Genomic DNA, 16976 nt, shown 5'->3' with positions numbered 1-16976 from the left:
CCCAAGGGCAACGAGAGCATAGTGAGGGGCACTCACGTTCTTTCATCAAATTCCTGTTAATATGGGAGAACTCTGTTTCTAAGCTCAATGCACAACTTGCCTAAACATGCAAGAGAGATTATAAAACCTTAGAACACTTTCCCACCAGGAGATTCGAACCCTAGCCAGCACAGAAGCCTTACAGCAACTGGTATAACTGGTATGCCTTTACCCCACTGCACCACAGCTCAGACTCTTAAAAGAGATGGTAACTTCGGAGTATTTCTCCTCCAAAGATCACCATCTCCCAAGGGCAACGAGAGCATAGTGAGGAGCTACTCACGTTCTTTCATCAATTTCCTATTAATATGGGAGAACTCTGTGTCTATGCTTAATGCACAACTTGCCTAAACACGCAAGAAAGATTATACAACCTTAGAACACTTTCCCACCAGGAGATTCGAACCCTAGCCAGCACAGAAGCCTTACAGCAACTGGCATAACTATTACGCCTTTAGCCCACTGCACCACAGCTCAGACCTTTAAAAGAGATGGTAACTTCGGAGTATTTCACCTTCAAAGATCACCATCTCCCAAGGGCAACTAGAGCATAGTGAGAGGCTAATCACGTTCTTTCATCAAATTCCTGTTAATATGGGAGAACTCTGTGTCTATGCTTAATGCACAACTTGCCTAAACACGCAAGTGAGATTATACAACCTTAGAACACTTTCCCACCAGGAGATTTAACCCTACCCAGCACAGAAGCCTTACAGCAACTGGCATAACTGGTATGCCTTTAACCCACTGCACCAAAGCTCAGACCCTTAAAACAGATGGTAACTTCGGAGTATTTCACCTCCAGAGATCACCACCTCCCAAGGGCAACTAGAGCATAGTGAGGGGCTAGTCACATTCTTTCATCAAATTCCTGTTAATATGGGAGAACTCTATGTCTATGCTTAATGCACAACTTGCCTAAACATGCAAGAGAGATTATACAACCTTAGAACACTTTCCCACCAGGAGATTCGAACCCTAGCCAGCACAGAAGCCTTACAGCAACTGGCATAACTGGTACGCCTTTAACCCACTGCACCACAGCTCAGACCCTTAAAAGAGATGGTAACTTCGGAGTATTTCACCTCTAAAGATCACCATCTCCCAAGGGCAACGAGAGCATAGTGAGAGCCTACTCACGTTCTTTCATCAAATTCCTGTTGATATGGGAGAACTCTGTGTCTATGCTTAATGCACAACTTGCCTAAACACACGAGAGAGATTATACAACCTTAGAACACGTTCCCACCAGGAGATTCGAACCCTAGCCAGCACAGAAGCCTTACAGCAACTGGCATAACTGGTACGCCTTTAGCCCACTGCACCACAGCTCAGACCCTTAAAAAAGGTGGTAATTTCGGAGTATTTCACCTTCAAAGATCACCACCTCCCAAGGGCAACTAGAGCATAGTGAGGGGCTAATCACGTTCTTTCATCAAATTCCAGTTAATATGGGAGAACTCTGTGTCTATGCTTAATGCAAAAGTTGCCTAAACGTGCAAGAGAGATTATACAACACTAGAACACTTTCCCACCAGGAGATTCGAACACTAGCCAGCACAGAAGCCTTACAGCAACTGGCATAACTGGTACGCCTTTAGCCCACTGCACCACAGCTCAAACCCTTAAAATAGATGGTAACTTCGGAGTATTTCACCTTGAAAGATCACCATCTCCCAAGGGCAACTAGAGCATAGTGAGGGGCTACTCACTTTCTTTCATCAAATTCTTGTTAATATGGGAGAACTCTGTGTCTATGCTTAATGCACAACTTGCCTAAACAAGCAAGAGAGATTATACAACCTTAGAACACTTTCCCACCAGGAGATTCGAACCCTAGCCAGCACAGAAGCCTTACAGCAACTGGCATAACTGGTATGCCTTTAACCCACTGCAGAAAAGCTCAGACCCTTAAAAGAGATGGTAACTTCGGAGTATTTCACTTCCAAAGATCACCATCTCCCAAGGGCAACGAGAGCATAGTGAGGGGCACTCACGTTCATTCATCAGACTCCTGTTAATATGGGAGAACTCTGTTTCTATGCTCAATGCACAACTTGCCTAAACATGCAAGAGAGATTATAAAACCTTAGAACACTTTCCCACCATGAGATTCGAACCCTAGCCAGCACAGAAGCCTTACAGCAACTGGCATAACTGGTATGCCTTTAACCCACTGCACCACAGCTCAGACCCTTAAAAGAGATGGTAACTTCGGAGTATTTCACCTCCAAAGATCACCATCTCCCAAGGGCAACGAGAGCATAGTGAGGAGCTACTCACGTTCTTTCATCAAATTCTTATTAATATGGGAGAACTCTGTGTCTATGCTTAATGCACAACTTGCCTAAACAGGCAAGAGAGATTATACAACCTTAGAACACTTTCCCACCAGGAGATTCGAACCCTAGCCAGCACAGAAGCCTTACAGCAACTGGCATAACTGGTACGCCTTTAGCCCACTGCACCACAGCTCAGACCCTTAAAAGAGATGGTAACTTCGGAGTATTTCACTTCAAAAGATCACCATCTCCCAAGGGCAACGAGAGCATAGTGAGGGGCTACTCACGTTCTTTCATCAAATTCCTGTTAATATGGGAGAACTCTGTGTCTATGCTTAATGCACAACTTGCCTAAACACGCAAGAGAAATTATACAACCTTAGAACACTTTCCCACCAGGAGATTCGAACCCTAGCCAGCACAGAAGCCTTACAGCAACTGGCATAACTGGTATGCCATTAGCCCACTGCACCACAGCTCAGACCTTTAAAAGAGATGGTAACTTCGGAGTATTTCACCTTCAAAGATCACCATCTCCCAAGGGCAACTAGAGCATAGTGATTGGCTCATCACGTTCTTTCATCAAATTCCTGTTAATATGGGAGAACTCTGTGTCTATGCTTAATGCACAACTTGCCTAAACATGCAAGAGAGATTGTACAACATTAGAACACTTTCCCACCAGGAGATTCGAACCCTAGCCAGCACAGAAGCCTTACAGCAACTGGCATAACTGGTACGCCTTTAGCCCACTGCACCACAGATCAGACCCTTAAAAGAGATGGTAACTTCGGAGTATTTCACCTTCAAAGATCACCATCTCCCAAGGGCAACTAGAGCATAGTGAGAGGCTAATCACGTTCTTTCATCAAATTCCTGTTACTATGGGAGAACTCTTGTGTCTATGCTTAATGCACAACTTGATTAAACATGCAAGAGAGATTATGCAACCTTAGAACACTTTCCCACTAAGAGATTCGAACCCTTGCCAGCACAGAAGCCTTACAGTAACTGGCATAACTGGTACGTCTTTAACCCACTGCACCACAGCTCAGACCCTTAAAAGAGATGGTAACTTCGGAGTATTTCACTTCCAAAGATCACCATCTCCCAAGGGCAACGAGAGCATAGTGAGGGGCTACTCACGTTCTTTCATCAAATTCCTGTTAATATGGGAGAACTCTGTGTCTATGCTTAATGCACAACTTGCCTAAACACGCAAGAGAGATTATACAACCTTAGAACACTTTCCCACCAGGAGATTCGAACCCTAGCCAGCACAGAAGCCTTACAGCATCTGGCATAACTGGTATTCCTTTAACCCACTGCACCACAGCTCAGACCCTTAAAAGAGATGGTAACTTCGGAGTATTTCACTTCCAAAGATCACCATCTCCCAAGGGCAACGAGAGCATAGTGAGGGGCACTCACGTTCTTTCATCAAATTCCTGTTAATATGGGAGAACTCTGTTTCTATGCTCAATGCACAACTTGCCTAAACATGCAAGAGAGATTATACAACCTTAGAACACTTTCCCACCAGGAGATTCGAACCCTAGCCAGCACAGAAGCCTTACAGCAACTGGCATAACTGGTACGCCTTTAGCCCACTGCACCACAGCTCAAACCTTTAAAAGAGATGGTAACTTCGGAGTATTTCACCTTCAAAGATCACCATCTCCCAAGGGCAACTAGAGCATAGTGATTGGCTAATCACGTTCTTTCATCAAATTCCTGTTAATATGGGAGAACTCTGTGTCTATGCTTAATGCACACCTTGCCTAAACATGCAAGAGAGATTGTACAACATTAGAACACTTTCCCACCAGGAGATTCGAACCCTAGCCAGCACAGAAGCCTTACAGCAACTGGGATAACTGGTACGCCTTTAGCCCACTGTACTACAGCTCAGACCCATAAAAGAGATGGTAACTTCGGAGTATTTCACCTTCAAAGATCACCATCTCCCAAGGGCAACGAGAGAATAGTGAGGGGCTACTCACGTTCTTTCATCAAATTCCTGTTAATATGGGAGAACTCTGTGTCTATGCTTAATGCACAACTTGCCTAAACACGCAAGAGAGATTAAACAACCTTAGAACACTTTCCCACCACGAGATTCGAACCCTAGCCAGCACAGAAGCCTTACAGCAACTGGCATAACTGGTATGCCTTTAACCCACTGCACCACAGCTCAGACCCTTAAAAGAGATGGTAACTTCGGAGTATTTCTCGTCCAAAGATCACCATCTCCCAAGGGCAACGAGAGCATAGTGAGGAGCTACTCATGTTCTTTCATCAAATTCCTGTTAATATGGGAGAACTCTGTGTCTATGCTTAATGCACAACTTGCCTAAACACGCAAGTGAGATTATACAACCTTAGAACACTTTCCCACCAGGAGATTTAACCCTACCCAGCACAGAAGCCTTACAGCAACTGGCATAACTGGTATGCCTTTAACCCACTGCACCAAAGCTCAGACCCTTAAAACAGATGGTAACTTCGGAGTATTTCACCTCCAGAGATCACCACCTCCCAAGGGCAACTAGAGCATAGTGAGGGGCTAGTCACATTCTTTCATCAAATTCCTGTTAATATGGGAGAACTCTATGTCTATGCTTAATGCACAACTTGCCTAAACATGCAAGAGAGATTATACAACCTTAGAACACTTTCCCACCAGGAGATTCGAACCCTAGCCAGCACAGAAGCCTTACAGCAACTGGCATAACTGGTACGCCTTTAGCCCACTGCACCACAGCTCAGACCTTTAAAAGAGATGGTAACTTCGGAGTATTTCACCTTCAAAGATCACCATCTCCCAAGGGCAACTAGAGCATAGTGATTGGCTAATCACGTTCTTTCATCAAATTCCTGTTAATATGGGAGAACTCTGTGTCTATGCTTAATGCACAACTTGCCTAAACATGCAAGAGAGATTGTACAACATTAGAACACTTTCCCACCAGGAGATTCGAACCCTAGCCAGCACAGAAGCCTTACAGCAACTGGGATAACTGGTACGCCTTTAGCCCACTGTACTACAGCTCAGACCCATAAAAGAGATGGTAACTTCGGAGTATTTCACCTTCAAAGATCACCATCTCCCAAGGGCAACAAGAGCATAGTGAGAGGCTAATCACGTTCTTTAATCAAATTCCTGCTAATATGGGAGAACTCTTGTGTCTATGCTTAATGTACAACTTGCCTAAATACGCAAGAGAGATTATACAACCTTAGAACACTTTCCCACCAGGAGATTCGAACCCTTGCCAGCACAGAAGCCTTACAGCATTTGGCATAACTGGTACGTCTTTAACCCACTGTACCACAGCTCAGACCCTTAAATGAGATGGTAACTTCGGAGTATTTCACCTCCAAAGATCACCATCTCCCAAGGGCAACGAGAGAATAGTGAGGGGCTACTCACGTTCTTTCATCAAATTCCTGTTAATATGGGAGAACTCTGTGTCTATGCTTAATGCACAACTTGCCTAAACACGCAAGAGAGATTATACAACCTTAGAACACTTTCCCACCACGAGATTCGAACCCTAGCCAGCACAGAAGCCTTACAGCAACTGGCATAACTGGTATGCCTTTAACCCACTGCACCACAGCTCAGACCCTTAAAAGAGATGGTAACTTCGGAGTATTTCTCCTCCAAAGATCACCATCTCCCAAGGGCAACGAGAGCATAGTGAGGAGCTACTCATGTTCTTTCATCAAATTCCTGTTAATATGGGAGAACTCTGTGTCTATGCTTAATGCACAACTTGCCTAAACACGCAAGTGAGATTATACAACCTTAGAACACTTTCCCACCAGGAGATTTAACCCTACCCAGCACAGAAGCCTTACAGCAACTGGCATAACTGCTATGCCTTTAACCCACTGCACCAAAGCTCAGACCCTTAAAACAGATGGTAACTTCGGAGAATTTCACCTCCAGAGATCACCACCTCCCAAGGGCAACTAGAGCATAGTGAGGGGCTAGTCACATTCTTTCATCAAATTCCTGTTAATATGGGAGAACTCTATGTCTATGCTTAATGCACAACTTGCCTAAACATGCAAGAGAGATTATACAACCTTAGAACACTTTCCCACCAGGAGATTCGAACCCTAGCCAGCACAGAAGCCTTACAGCATCTGGCATAACTGGTATTCCTTTAACCCACTGCACCACAGCTCAGACCCTTAAAAGAGATGGTAACTTCGGAGTATTTCACTTCCAAAGATCACCATCTCCCAAGGGCAACGAGAGCATAGTGAGGGGCACTCACGTTCTTTCATCAAATTCCTGTTAATATGGGAGAACTCTGTTTCTATGCTCAATGCACAACTTGCCTAAACATGCAAGAGAGATTATACAACCTTAGAACACTTTCCCACCAGGAGATTCGAACCCTAGCCAGCACAGAAGCCTTACAGCAACTGGCATAACTGGTACGCCTTTAGCCCACTGCACCACAGCTCAGACCTTTAAAAGAGATGGTAACTTCGGAGTATTTCACCTTCAAAGATCACCATCTCCCAAGGGCAACTAGAGCATAGTGATTGGCTAATCACGTTCTTTCATCAAATTCCTGTTAATATGGGAGAACTCTGTGTCTATGCTTAATGCACAACTTGCCTAAACATGCAAGAGAGATTGTACAACATTAGAACACTTTCCCACCAGGAGATTCGAACCCTAGCCAGCACAGAAGCCTTACAGCAACTGGGATAACTGGTACGCCTTTAGCCCACTGTACTACAGCTCAGACCCATAAAAGAGATGGTAACTTCGGAGTATTTCACCTTCAAAGATCACCATCTCCCAAGGGCAACGAGAGAATAGTGAGGGGCTACTCACGTTCTTTCATCAAATTCCTGTTAATATGGGAGAACTCTGTGTCTATGCTTAATGCACAACTTGCCTAAACACGCAAGAGAGATTATACAACCTTAGAACACTTTCCCACCACGAGATTCGAACCCTAGCCAGCACAGAAGCCTTACAGCAACTGGCATAACTGGTATGCCTTTAACCCACTGCACCACAGCTCAGACCCTTAAAAGAGATGGTAACTTCGGAGTATTTCTCGTCCAAAGATCACCATCTCCCAAGGGCAACGAGAGCATAGTGAGGAGCTACTCATGTTCTTTCATCAAATTCCTGTTAATATGGGAGAACTCTGTGTCTATGCTTAATGCACAACTTGCCTAAACACGCAAGTGAGATTATACAACCTTAGAACACTTTCCCACCAGGAGATTTAACCCTACCCAGCACAGAAGCCTTACAGCAACTGGCATAACTGGTATGCCTTTAACCCACTGCACCAAAGCTCAGACCCTTAAAACAGATGGTAACTTCGGAGTATTTCACCTCCAGAGATCACCACCTCCCAAGGGCAACTAGAGCATAGTGAGGGGCTAGTCACATTCTTTCATCAAATTCCTGTTAATATGGGAGAACTCTATGTCTATGCTTAATGCACAACTTGCCTAAACATGCAAGAGAGATTATACAACCTTAGAACACTTTCCCACCAGGAGATTCGAACCCTAGCCAGCACAGAAGCCTTACAGCAACTGGCATAACTGGTACGCCTTTAGCCCACTGCACCACAGCTCAGACCTTTAAAAGAGATGGTAACTTCGGAGTATTTCACCTTCAAAGATCACCATCTCCCAAGGGCAACTAGAGCATAGTGATTGGCTAATCACGTTCTTTCATCAAATTCCTGTTAATATGGGAGAACTCTGTGTCTATGCTTAATGCACAACTTGCCTAAACATGCAAGAGAGATTGTACAACATTAGAACACTTTCCCACCAGGAGATTCGAACCCTAGCCAGCACAGAAGCCTTACAGCAACTGGGATAACTGGTACGCCTTTAGCCCACTGTACTACAGCTCAGACCCATAAAAGAGATGGTAACTTCGGAGTATTTCACCTTCAAAGATCACCATCTCCCAAGGGCAACTAGAGCATAGTGAGAGGCTAATCACGTTCTTTAATCAAATTCCTGTTAATATGGGAGAACTCTTGTGTCTATGCTTAATGTACAACTTGCCTAAATACGCAAGAGAGATTATACAACCTTAGAACACTTTCCCACCAGGAGATTCGAACCCTTGCCAGCACAGAAGCCTTACAGCATTTGGCATAACTGGTACGTCTTTAACCCACTGTACCACAGCTCAGACCCTTAAATGAGATGGTAACTTCGGAGTATTTCACCTCCAAAGATCACCATCTCCCAAGGGCAACGAGAGAATAGTGAGGGGCTACTCACGTTCTTTCATCAAATTCCTGTTAATATGGGAGAACTCTGTGTCTATGCTTAATGCACAACTTGCCTAAACACGCAAGAGAGATTATACAACCTTAGAACACTTTCCCACCACGAGATTCGAACCCTAGCCAGCACAGAAGCCTTACAGCAACTGGCATAACTGGTAAGCCTTTAACCCACTGCACCACAGCTCAGACCCTTAAAAGAGATGGTAACTTCGGAGTATTTCTCCTCCAAAGATCACCATCTCCCAAGGGCAACGAGAGCATAGTGAGGAGCTACTCATGTTCTTTCATCAAATTCCTGTTAATATGGGAGAACTCTGTGTCTATGCTTAATGCACAACTTGCCTAAACACGCAAGTGAGATTATACAACCTTAGAACACTTTCCCACCAGGAGATTTAACCCTACCCAGCACAGAAGCCTTACAGCAACTGGCATAACTGGTATGCCTTTAACCCACTGCACCAAAGCTCAGACCCTTAAAACAGATGGTAACTTCGGAGTATTTCACCTCCAGTGATCACCACCTCCCAAGGGCAACTAGAGCATAGTGAGGGGCTAGTCACATTCTTTCATCAAATTCCTGTTAATATGGGAGAACTCTATGTCTATGCTTAATGCACAACTTGCCTAAACATGCAAGAGAGATTATACAACCTTAGAACACTTTCCCACCAGGAGATTCGAACCCTAGCCAGCACAGAAGCCTTACAGCAACTGGCATAACTGGTACGCCTTTAACCCACTGCACCACAGCTCAGACCCTTAAAAGAGATGGTAACTTCGGAGTATTTCACCTCTAAAGATCACCATCTCCCAAGGGCAACGAGAGCATAGTGAGAGCCTACTCACGTTCTTTCATCAAATTCCTGTTGATATGGGAGAACTCTGTGTCTATGCTTAATGCAAAAGTTGCCTAAACGTGCAAGAGAGATTATACAACACTAGAACACTTTCCCACCAGGAGATTCGAACCCTAAACAGCACAGAAGCCTTACAGCAACTGGCATAACTGGTACGCCTTTAGCCCACTGCACCACAGCTCAAACCCTTAAAATAGATGGTAACTTCAGAGTATTTCACCTTGAAAGATCACCATCTCCCAAGGGCAACTAGAGCATAGTGAGGGGCTACTCACTTTCTTTCATCAAATTCTTGTTAATATGGGAGAACTCTGTGTCTATGCTTAATGCACAACTTGCCTAAACAAGCAAGAGAGATTATACAACCTTAGAACACTTTCCCACCAGGAGATTCGAACCCTAGCCAGCACAGAAGCCTTACAGCAACTGGCATAACTGGTATGCCTTTAACCCACTGCAGAAAAGCTCAGACCCTTAAAAGAGATGGTAACTTCGGAGTATTTCACTTCCAAAGATCACCATCTCCCAAGGGCAACGAGAGCATAGTGAGGGGCACTCACGTTCATTCATCAAACTCCTGTTAATATGGGAGAACTCTGTTTCTATGCTCAATGCACAACTTGCCTAAACATGCAAGAGAGATTATAAAACCTTAGAACACTTTCCCACCATGAGATTCGAACCCTAGCCAGCACAGAAGCCTTACAGCAACTGGCATAACTGGTATGCCTTTAACCCACTGCACCACAGCTCAGACCCTTAAAAGAGATCGTAACTTCGGAGTATTTCACCTCCAAAGATCACCATCTCCCAAGGGCAACGAGAGCATAGTGAGGAGCTACTCACGTTCTTTCATCAAATTCCTATTAATATGGGAGAACTCTGTGTCTATGCTTAATGCACAACTTGCCTAAACACGCAAGAGAGATTATACAACCTTAGAACACTTTCCCACCAGGAGATTCGAACCCTAGCCAGCACAGAAGCCTTACAGCATCTGGCATAACTGGTATTCCTTTAACCCACTGCACCACAGCTCAGACCCTTAAAAGAGATGGTAACTTCGGAGTATTTCACTTCCAAAGATCACCATCTCCCAAGGGCAACGAGAGCATAGTGAGGGGCACTCACGTTCTTTCATCAAATTCCTGTTAATATGGGAGAACTCTATTTCTATGCTCAATGCACAACTTGCCTAAACATGCAAGAGAGATTATACAACCTTAGAACACTTTCCCACCAGGAGATTCGAACCCTAGCCAGCACAGAAGCCTTACAGCAACTGGCATAACTGGTACGCCTTTAGCCCACTGCACCACAGCTCAGACCTTTAAAAGAGATGGTAACTTCGGAGTATTTCACCTTCAAAGATCACCATCTCCCAAGGGCAACTAGAGCATAGTGATTGGCTAATCACGTTCTTTCATCAAATTCCTGTTAATATGGGAGAACTCTGTGTCTATGCTTAATGCACAACTTGCCTAAACATGCAAGAGAGATTGTACAACATTAGAACACTTTCCCACCAGGAGATTCGAACCCTAGCCAGCACAGAAGCCTTACAGCAACTGGGATAACTGGTACGCCTTTAGCCCACTGTACTACAGCTCAGACCCATAAAAGAGATGGTAACTTCGGAGTATTTCACCTTCAAAGATCACCATCTCCCAAGGGCAACTAGAGCATAGTGAGAGGCTAATCACGTTCTTTAATCAAATTCCTGTTAATATGGGAGAACTCTTGTGTCTATGCTTAATGTACAACTTGCCTAAATACGCAAGAGAGATTATACATCCTTAGAACACTTTCCCACCAGGAGATTCGAACCCTTGCCAGCACAGAAGCCTTACAGGATTTGGCATAACTGGTACGTCTTTAACCCACTGTACCACAGCTCAGACCCTTAAAAGAGATGGTAACTTCGGAGTATTTCACCTCCAAAGATCACCATCTCCCAAGGGCAACGAGAGAATAGTGAGGGGCTACTCACGTTCTTTCATCAAATTCCTGTTAATATGGGAGAACTCTGTGTCTATGCTTAATGCACAACTTGCCTAAACACGCCAGAGAGATTATACAACCTTAGAACACTTTCCCACCAGGAGATTCGAACTCTAGCCAGCACAGAAGCCTTACAGCAACTGGCAAACTGGTACGCCTTTATCCTACTGCACCACAGCTCAGACCCTTAAAAGAGATGGTAACTTCGGAGTATTTCACCTCCAAAGATCACCATCTCCCAAGGGCAACGAGAGCATAGTGAGGGGCTACTCACGTTCTTTCATCAAATTCCTGTTAATATGGGAGAACTCTGTGTCTATGCTTAATGCTCAACTTGCCTAAACACGCACGAGAGAATATACAACCTTAGAACACTTTCCCACCACGAGATTCGAACCCTAGCCAGCACAGAAGCCTTACAGCAACTGGCATAACTGGTATGCCTTTAACCCACTGCACCACAGCTCAGACCCTTAAAAGAGATGGTAACTTCGGAGTATTTCTCCTCCAAAGATCACCATCTCCCAAGGGCAACGAGAGCATAGTGAGGAGCTACTCATGTTCTTTCATCAAATTCCTGTTAATATGGGAGAACTCTGTGTCTATGCTTAATGCACAACTTGCCTAAACACGCAAGTGAGATTATACAACCTTAGAACACTTTCCCACCAGGAGATTTAACCCTACCCAGCACAGAAGGCTTACAGCAACTGGCATAACTGGTATGCCTTTAACCCACTGCACCAAAGCTCAGACCCTTAAAACAGATGGTAACTTCGGAGTATTTCACCTCCAGAGATCACCACCTCCCAAGGGCAACTAGAGCATAGTGAGGGGCTAGTCACATTCTTTCATCAAATTCCTGTTAATATGGGAGAACTCTATGTCTATGCTTAATGCACAACTTGCCTAAACACGCAAGAGAGATTATACAACCTTAGAACACTTTCCCACCAGGAGATTCGAACCCTAGCCAGCACAGAAGCCTTACAGCAACTGGCATAACTGGTACGCCTTTAACCCACTGCACCACAGCTCAGACCCTTAAAAGAGATGGTAACTTTGGAGTATTTCACCTCTAAAGATCACCATCTCCCAAGGGCAACGAGAGCATAGTGAGAGCCTACTCACGTTCTTTCATCAAATTCCTGTTGATATGGGAGAACTCTGTGTCTATGCTTAATGCACAACTTGCCTAAACACACGAGAGAGATTATACAACCTTAGAACACTTTCCCACCAGGAGATTCGAACCCTAGCCAGCACAGAAGCCTTACAGCAACTGGCATAACTGGTACGCCTTTAGCCCACTGCACCACAGCTCAGACCCTTAAAAAAGGTGGTAATTTCGGAGTATTTCACCTTCAAAGATCACCATCTCCCAAGGGCAACTAGAGCATAGTGAGGGGCTAATCACGTTCTTTCATCAAATTCCAGTTAATATGGGAGAACTCTGTGTCTATGCTTAATGCAAAAGTTGCCTAAACGTGCAAGAGAGATTATACAACACTAGAACACTTTCCCACCAGGAGATTCGAACCCTAGCCAGCACAGAAGCCTTACAGCAACTGGCATAACTGGTACGCCTTTAGCCCACTGCACCACAGCTCAAACCCTTAAAATAGATGGTAACTTCGGAGTATTTCACCTTCAAAGATCACCATCTCCCAAGGGCAACTAGAGCATAGTGAGAGGCTAATCACGTTCTTTCATCAAATTCCTGTTAATATGGGAGAACTCTTGTGTCTATGCTTAATGCACAACTTGCCTAAATACGCAAGAGAGATTATACAACCTTAGAACACTTTCCCACCAGGAGATTCGAACCCTTGCCAGCTCAGAAGCCTTACAGCAACTGGCATAACTGGTACGTCTTTAACCCACTGCACCACAGCTCAGACCCTTAAAAGAGATGGAAACTTCGGAGTATTTCACTTCCAAAGATCACCATCTTCCAAGGGCAATGAGAGCATAGTGAGGGGCACTCACGTTCTTTCATCAAATTCCTGTTAATATGGGAGAACTCTGTTTCTATGCTTATTGCACAAACTTGCCTAAACACGCAAGAGAGATTATACAACCTTAGAACACTTTCCCACCAGGAGATTCGAACCCTAGCGAGCACAGAAGCCTTACAGCAACTGGCATAACTGGTATTCCTTTAACCCACTGCACCACAGCTCAGACCCTTAAAAGAGATGGTAACTTCGGAGTATTTCTCCTCCAAAGATCACCATCTCCCAAGGGCAACGAGAGCATAGTGAGGAGCTACTCACGTTCTTTCATCAAATTCCTATTAATATGGGAGAACTCTGTGTCTATGCTTAATGCACAACTTGCCTAAACACGCAAGAGAGATTATACAACCTTAGAACACTTTCCCACTAGGAAATTCGAACTCTAGCCAGCACAGAAGCCTTACAGCAATTCTCAAACTGGTACGTCTTTATCCTACTGCACCACAGCTCAGACCCTTAATAGAGATGGTAACTTCGGAGTATTTCACCTCCAGAGATCACCACCTCCCAAGGGCAACTAGAGCCTAGTGAGGGGCTAGTCACATTCTTTCATCAAATTCCTGTTAATATGGGGGAACTCTGTGTCTATGCTTAATGCACAACTTACCTAAACACGCAAGAGAGATTATACAACCTTAGAACTCTTTCCCACCAGGAGATTCGAACCCTAGCCAGCACAGAAGCCTTACAGCAACTGGCATAACTGGTACGCCTTTAGCCCACTGCACCACAGCTCAGACCCTTAAAAGAGATGGTAACTTCGGAGTATTTCACCTTCAAAGATCACCATCTCCTATGGGCAACTAGAGCATAGTGAGAGGCTAATCACGTTCTTTCATCAAATTCCTGTTAATATGGGAGAACTCTTGTGTCTATGCTTAATTATATCACATGAGAGATTATACAACCTTAGAACACTTTCCCACCAGGAGATTCGAACCCTTGCCAGCACAGAAGCCTTACAGCAACTGGCATAACTGGTACGTCTTTAACCCACTGCACCACAGCTCAGACCCTTAAAAGAGATGGTAACTTCGGAGTATTTCACTTCCAAAGACCACCATCTCCCAAGGGCAACGAGAGCATAGTGAGGGGCACTCACGGTATTTTATCAAATTCCTGTTAATATGGGAGACCTCTGTTTCTATGCTTAATGCACAACGTGCCTAAACACGCAAAAGAGATTATACAACCTTAGAATACTTTCCCACCAGGAGATTCGAACCCTAGCCAGCAGAGAAGCCTTACAGCAACTGGCATAACTGGTACGTCTTTAACCCACTGTACCAGAGCTCAGACCCTTAAAAGAGATGGTAACTTCGGAGTATTTCACATCCAAAGATCACCATCTCCCAAGGGCAACGAGAGCATAGTGAGGGGCTACTCACGTTCTTTCATCAAATTCCTGTTAATATGGGAGAACTCTGTTTCTATGCTTAATGCACAACTTGCCTAAACACGCAAAAGAGATTATACAACCTTAGAACACTTTCCCACCAGGAGATTCGAACCCTAGCCAGCAGAGAAGCCTTACAGCAACTGGCATAACTGGTATGTCTTTAACCCACTGTACCACAGCTCAGACCTTTAAAAGAGATGGTAACTTCGGAGTATTTCACCTCCAAAGATCACCATCTCCCAAGGGCAACGAGAGCATAGTGAGGGGCTACTAACGTTCTTTCATCAAATTCCTGTTAATATGGGAGAACTCTGTGTCTATGCTTAATGCACAACTTGCCTAAACTCGCAAGTGAGATTATACAACCTTAGAACACTTTCCCACCAGGAGATTCGAACCCTAGCCAGCACAGAAGCCTTACAGCAACTGGCATAACTGGTATGCCTTTAACCCACTGCACCACAGCTCAGACCCTTAAAAGAGATGGTAACTTCGGAGTATTTCACTTCCAAAGATCACCATCTCCGAAAGGGCAACGAGAGCATAGTGAGGGGCACTCACGTTCTTTCATCAAATTCCTGTTAATATGGGAGACCTCTGTTTCTATGCTCAATGCACAACTTGCCTAAACATGCAAGAGAGACTATACAACCTTAGAACACTTTCCCACCATGAGATTCGAACCCTAGCCAGCACAGAAGCCTTACAGCAACTGGCATAACTGGTATGCCTTTAACCCACTGCACCACAGCTCAGACCCTTAAAAGAGATGGTAATTTCGGAGTATTTCTCCTCCAAAGATCACCATCTCCCAAGGGCAACGAGAGCATAGTGAGGAGCTACTCATGTTCTTTCATCAAATTCCTGTTAATATGGGAGAACTCTGTGTCTATGCTTAATGCACAACTTGCCTAAACACGCACGAGAGATTATACAACCTTAGAATACTTTCCCACCAGGAGATTCGAACTCTAGCCAGCACAGAAGCCTTACAGCAACTGGCAAACTGGTACGCCTTTATCCTACTGCACCACAGCTCAGACCCTTAATAGAGATGGTAACTTCGGATTATTTCACCTCCAGAGATCACCACCTCCCAAGGGCAACTAGAGCATAGTGAGGGGCTAGTCACATTCTTTCATCAAATTCCTGTTAATATGGGAGAACTCTGTTTCTATGCTTTATGCACAACTTGCCTAAACACGCAAGAGAGATTATACAACCTTAGAACACTTTCCCACCAGGAGATTTGAACCCTAGCCAGCACAGAAGCCTTACAGCAACTGGCATAACTGGTACGCCTTTAACCCATTGCATCACAGCTCAGACCCATAAGAGATGGTAACTTCGGAGTATTTCACCTGCAAAGATCACCATCTCCCAAAAGCAACTAGAGCATAGTGAGGAGCTACTCACGTTCTTTCATCAAATTCCTGTTAATATGGGAGAACTCTGTGTCTATGCTTAATGCACAACTTGCCTAAACACGCAAGAGAGATTATACAACCTTAGAACAATTTCCCACCAGGAGATTCGAACCCTAGCCAGCACAGAAGCCTTACAGCAACTGGCATAACTGGTACGCCTTTAACCCACAGCACGTCAGCTCAGACCCTTAAAAGAGATGGTAACTTCGGATTATTTCACCTCTAAAGATCACCATCTCCCAAGGGCAACGAGAGCATAGTGAGAGCCTACTCACCTTCTTTCATCAAATTCCTGTTGATATGGGAGAACTCTGTGTCTATGCTTAAGGCACAACTTGCTTAAACATGCAAGAGAGATTATTCAACCTTAGAACACTTTCCCACCAGGAGATTCGAACCCTAGCCAGCAGAGAAGCCTTACAGCAACTGGCATAACTGGTATGCCTTTAACCTACTGCACCACAGCTCAGACCCTTAAAAGAGATGGTAACTTCGGAGTATTTCACCTCCAAAGATCACCATCTCCCAAGGGCAACGAGAGCATAGTGAGGGGCTACTCACGTTCTTTCATCAAATTCCTGTTAATATGGGAGAACTCTGTGTCTATGCTTAATGCACAACTTGCCTAAACACGCACGAGAGAATATACAA

This window comes from Procambarus clarkii, chromosome 71, assembly GCF_040958095.1.
Source record: "Procambarus clarkii isolate CNS0578487 chromosome 71, FALCON_Pclarkii_2.0, whole genome shotgun sequence".
NCBI classification, from domain to species: Eukaryota; Metazoa; Arthropoda; class Malacostraca; order Decapoda; family Cambaridae; genus Procambarus; species Procambarus clarkii.
Note: the sequence above shows the minus strand (reverse complement) of the source record.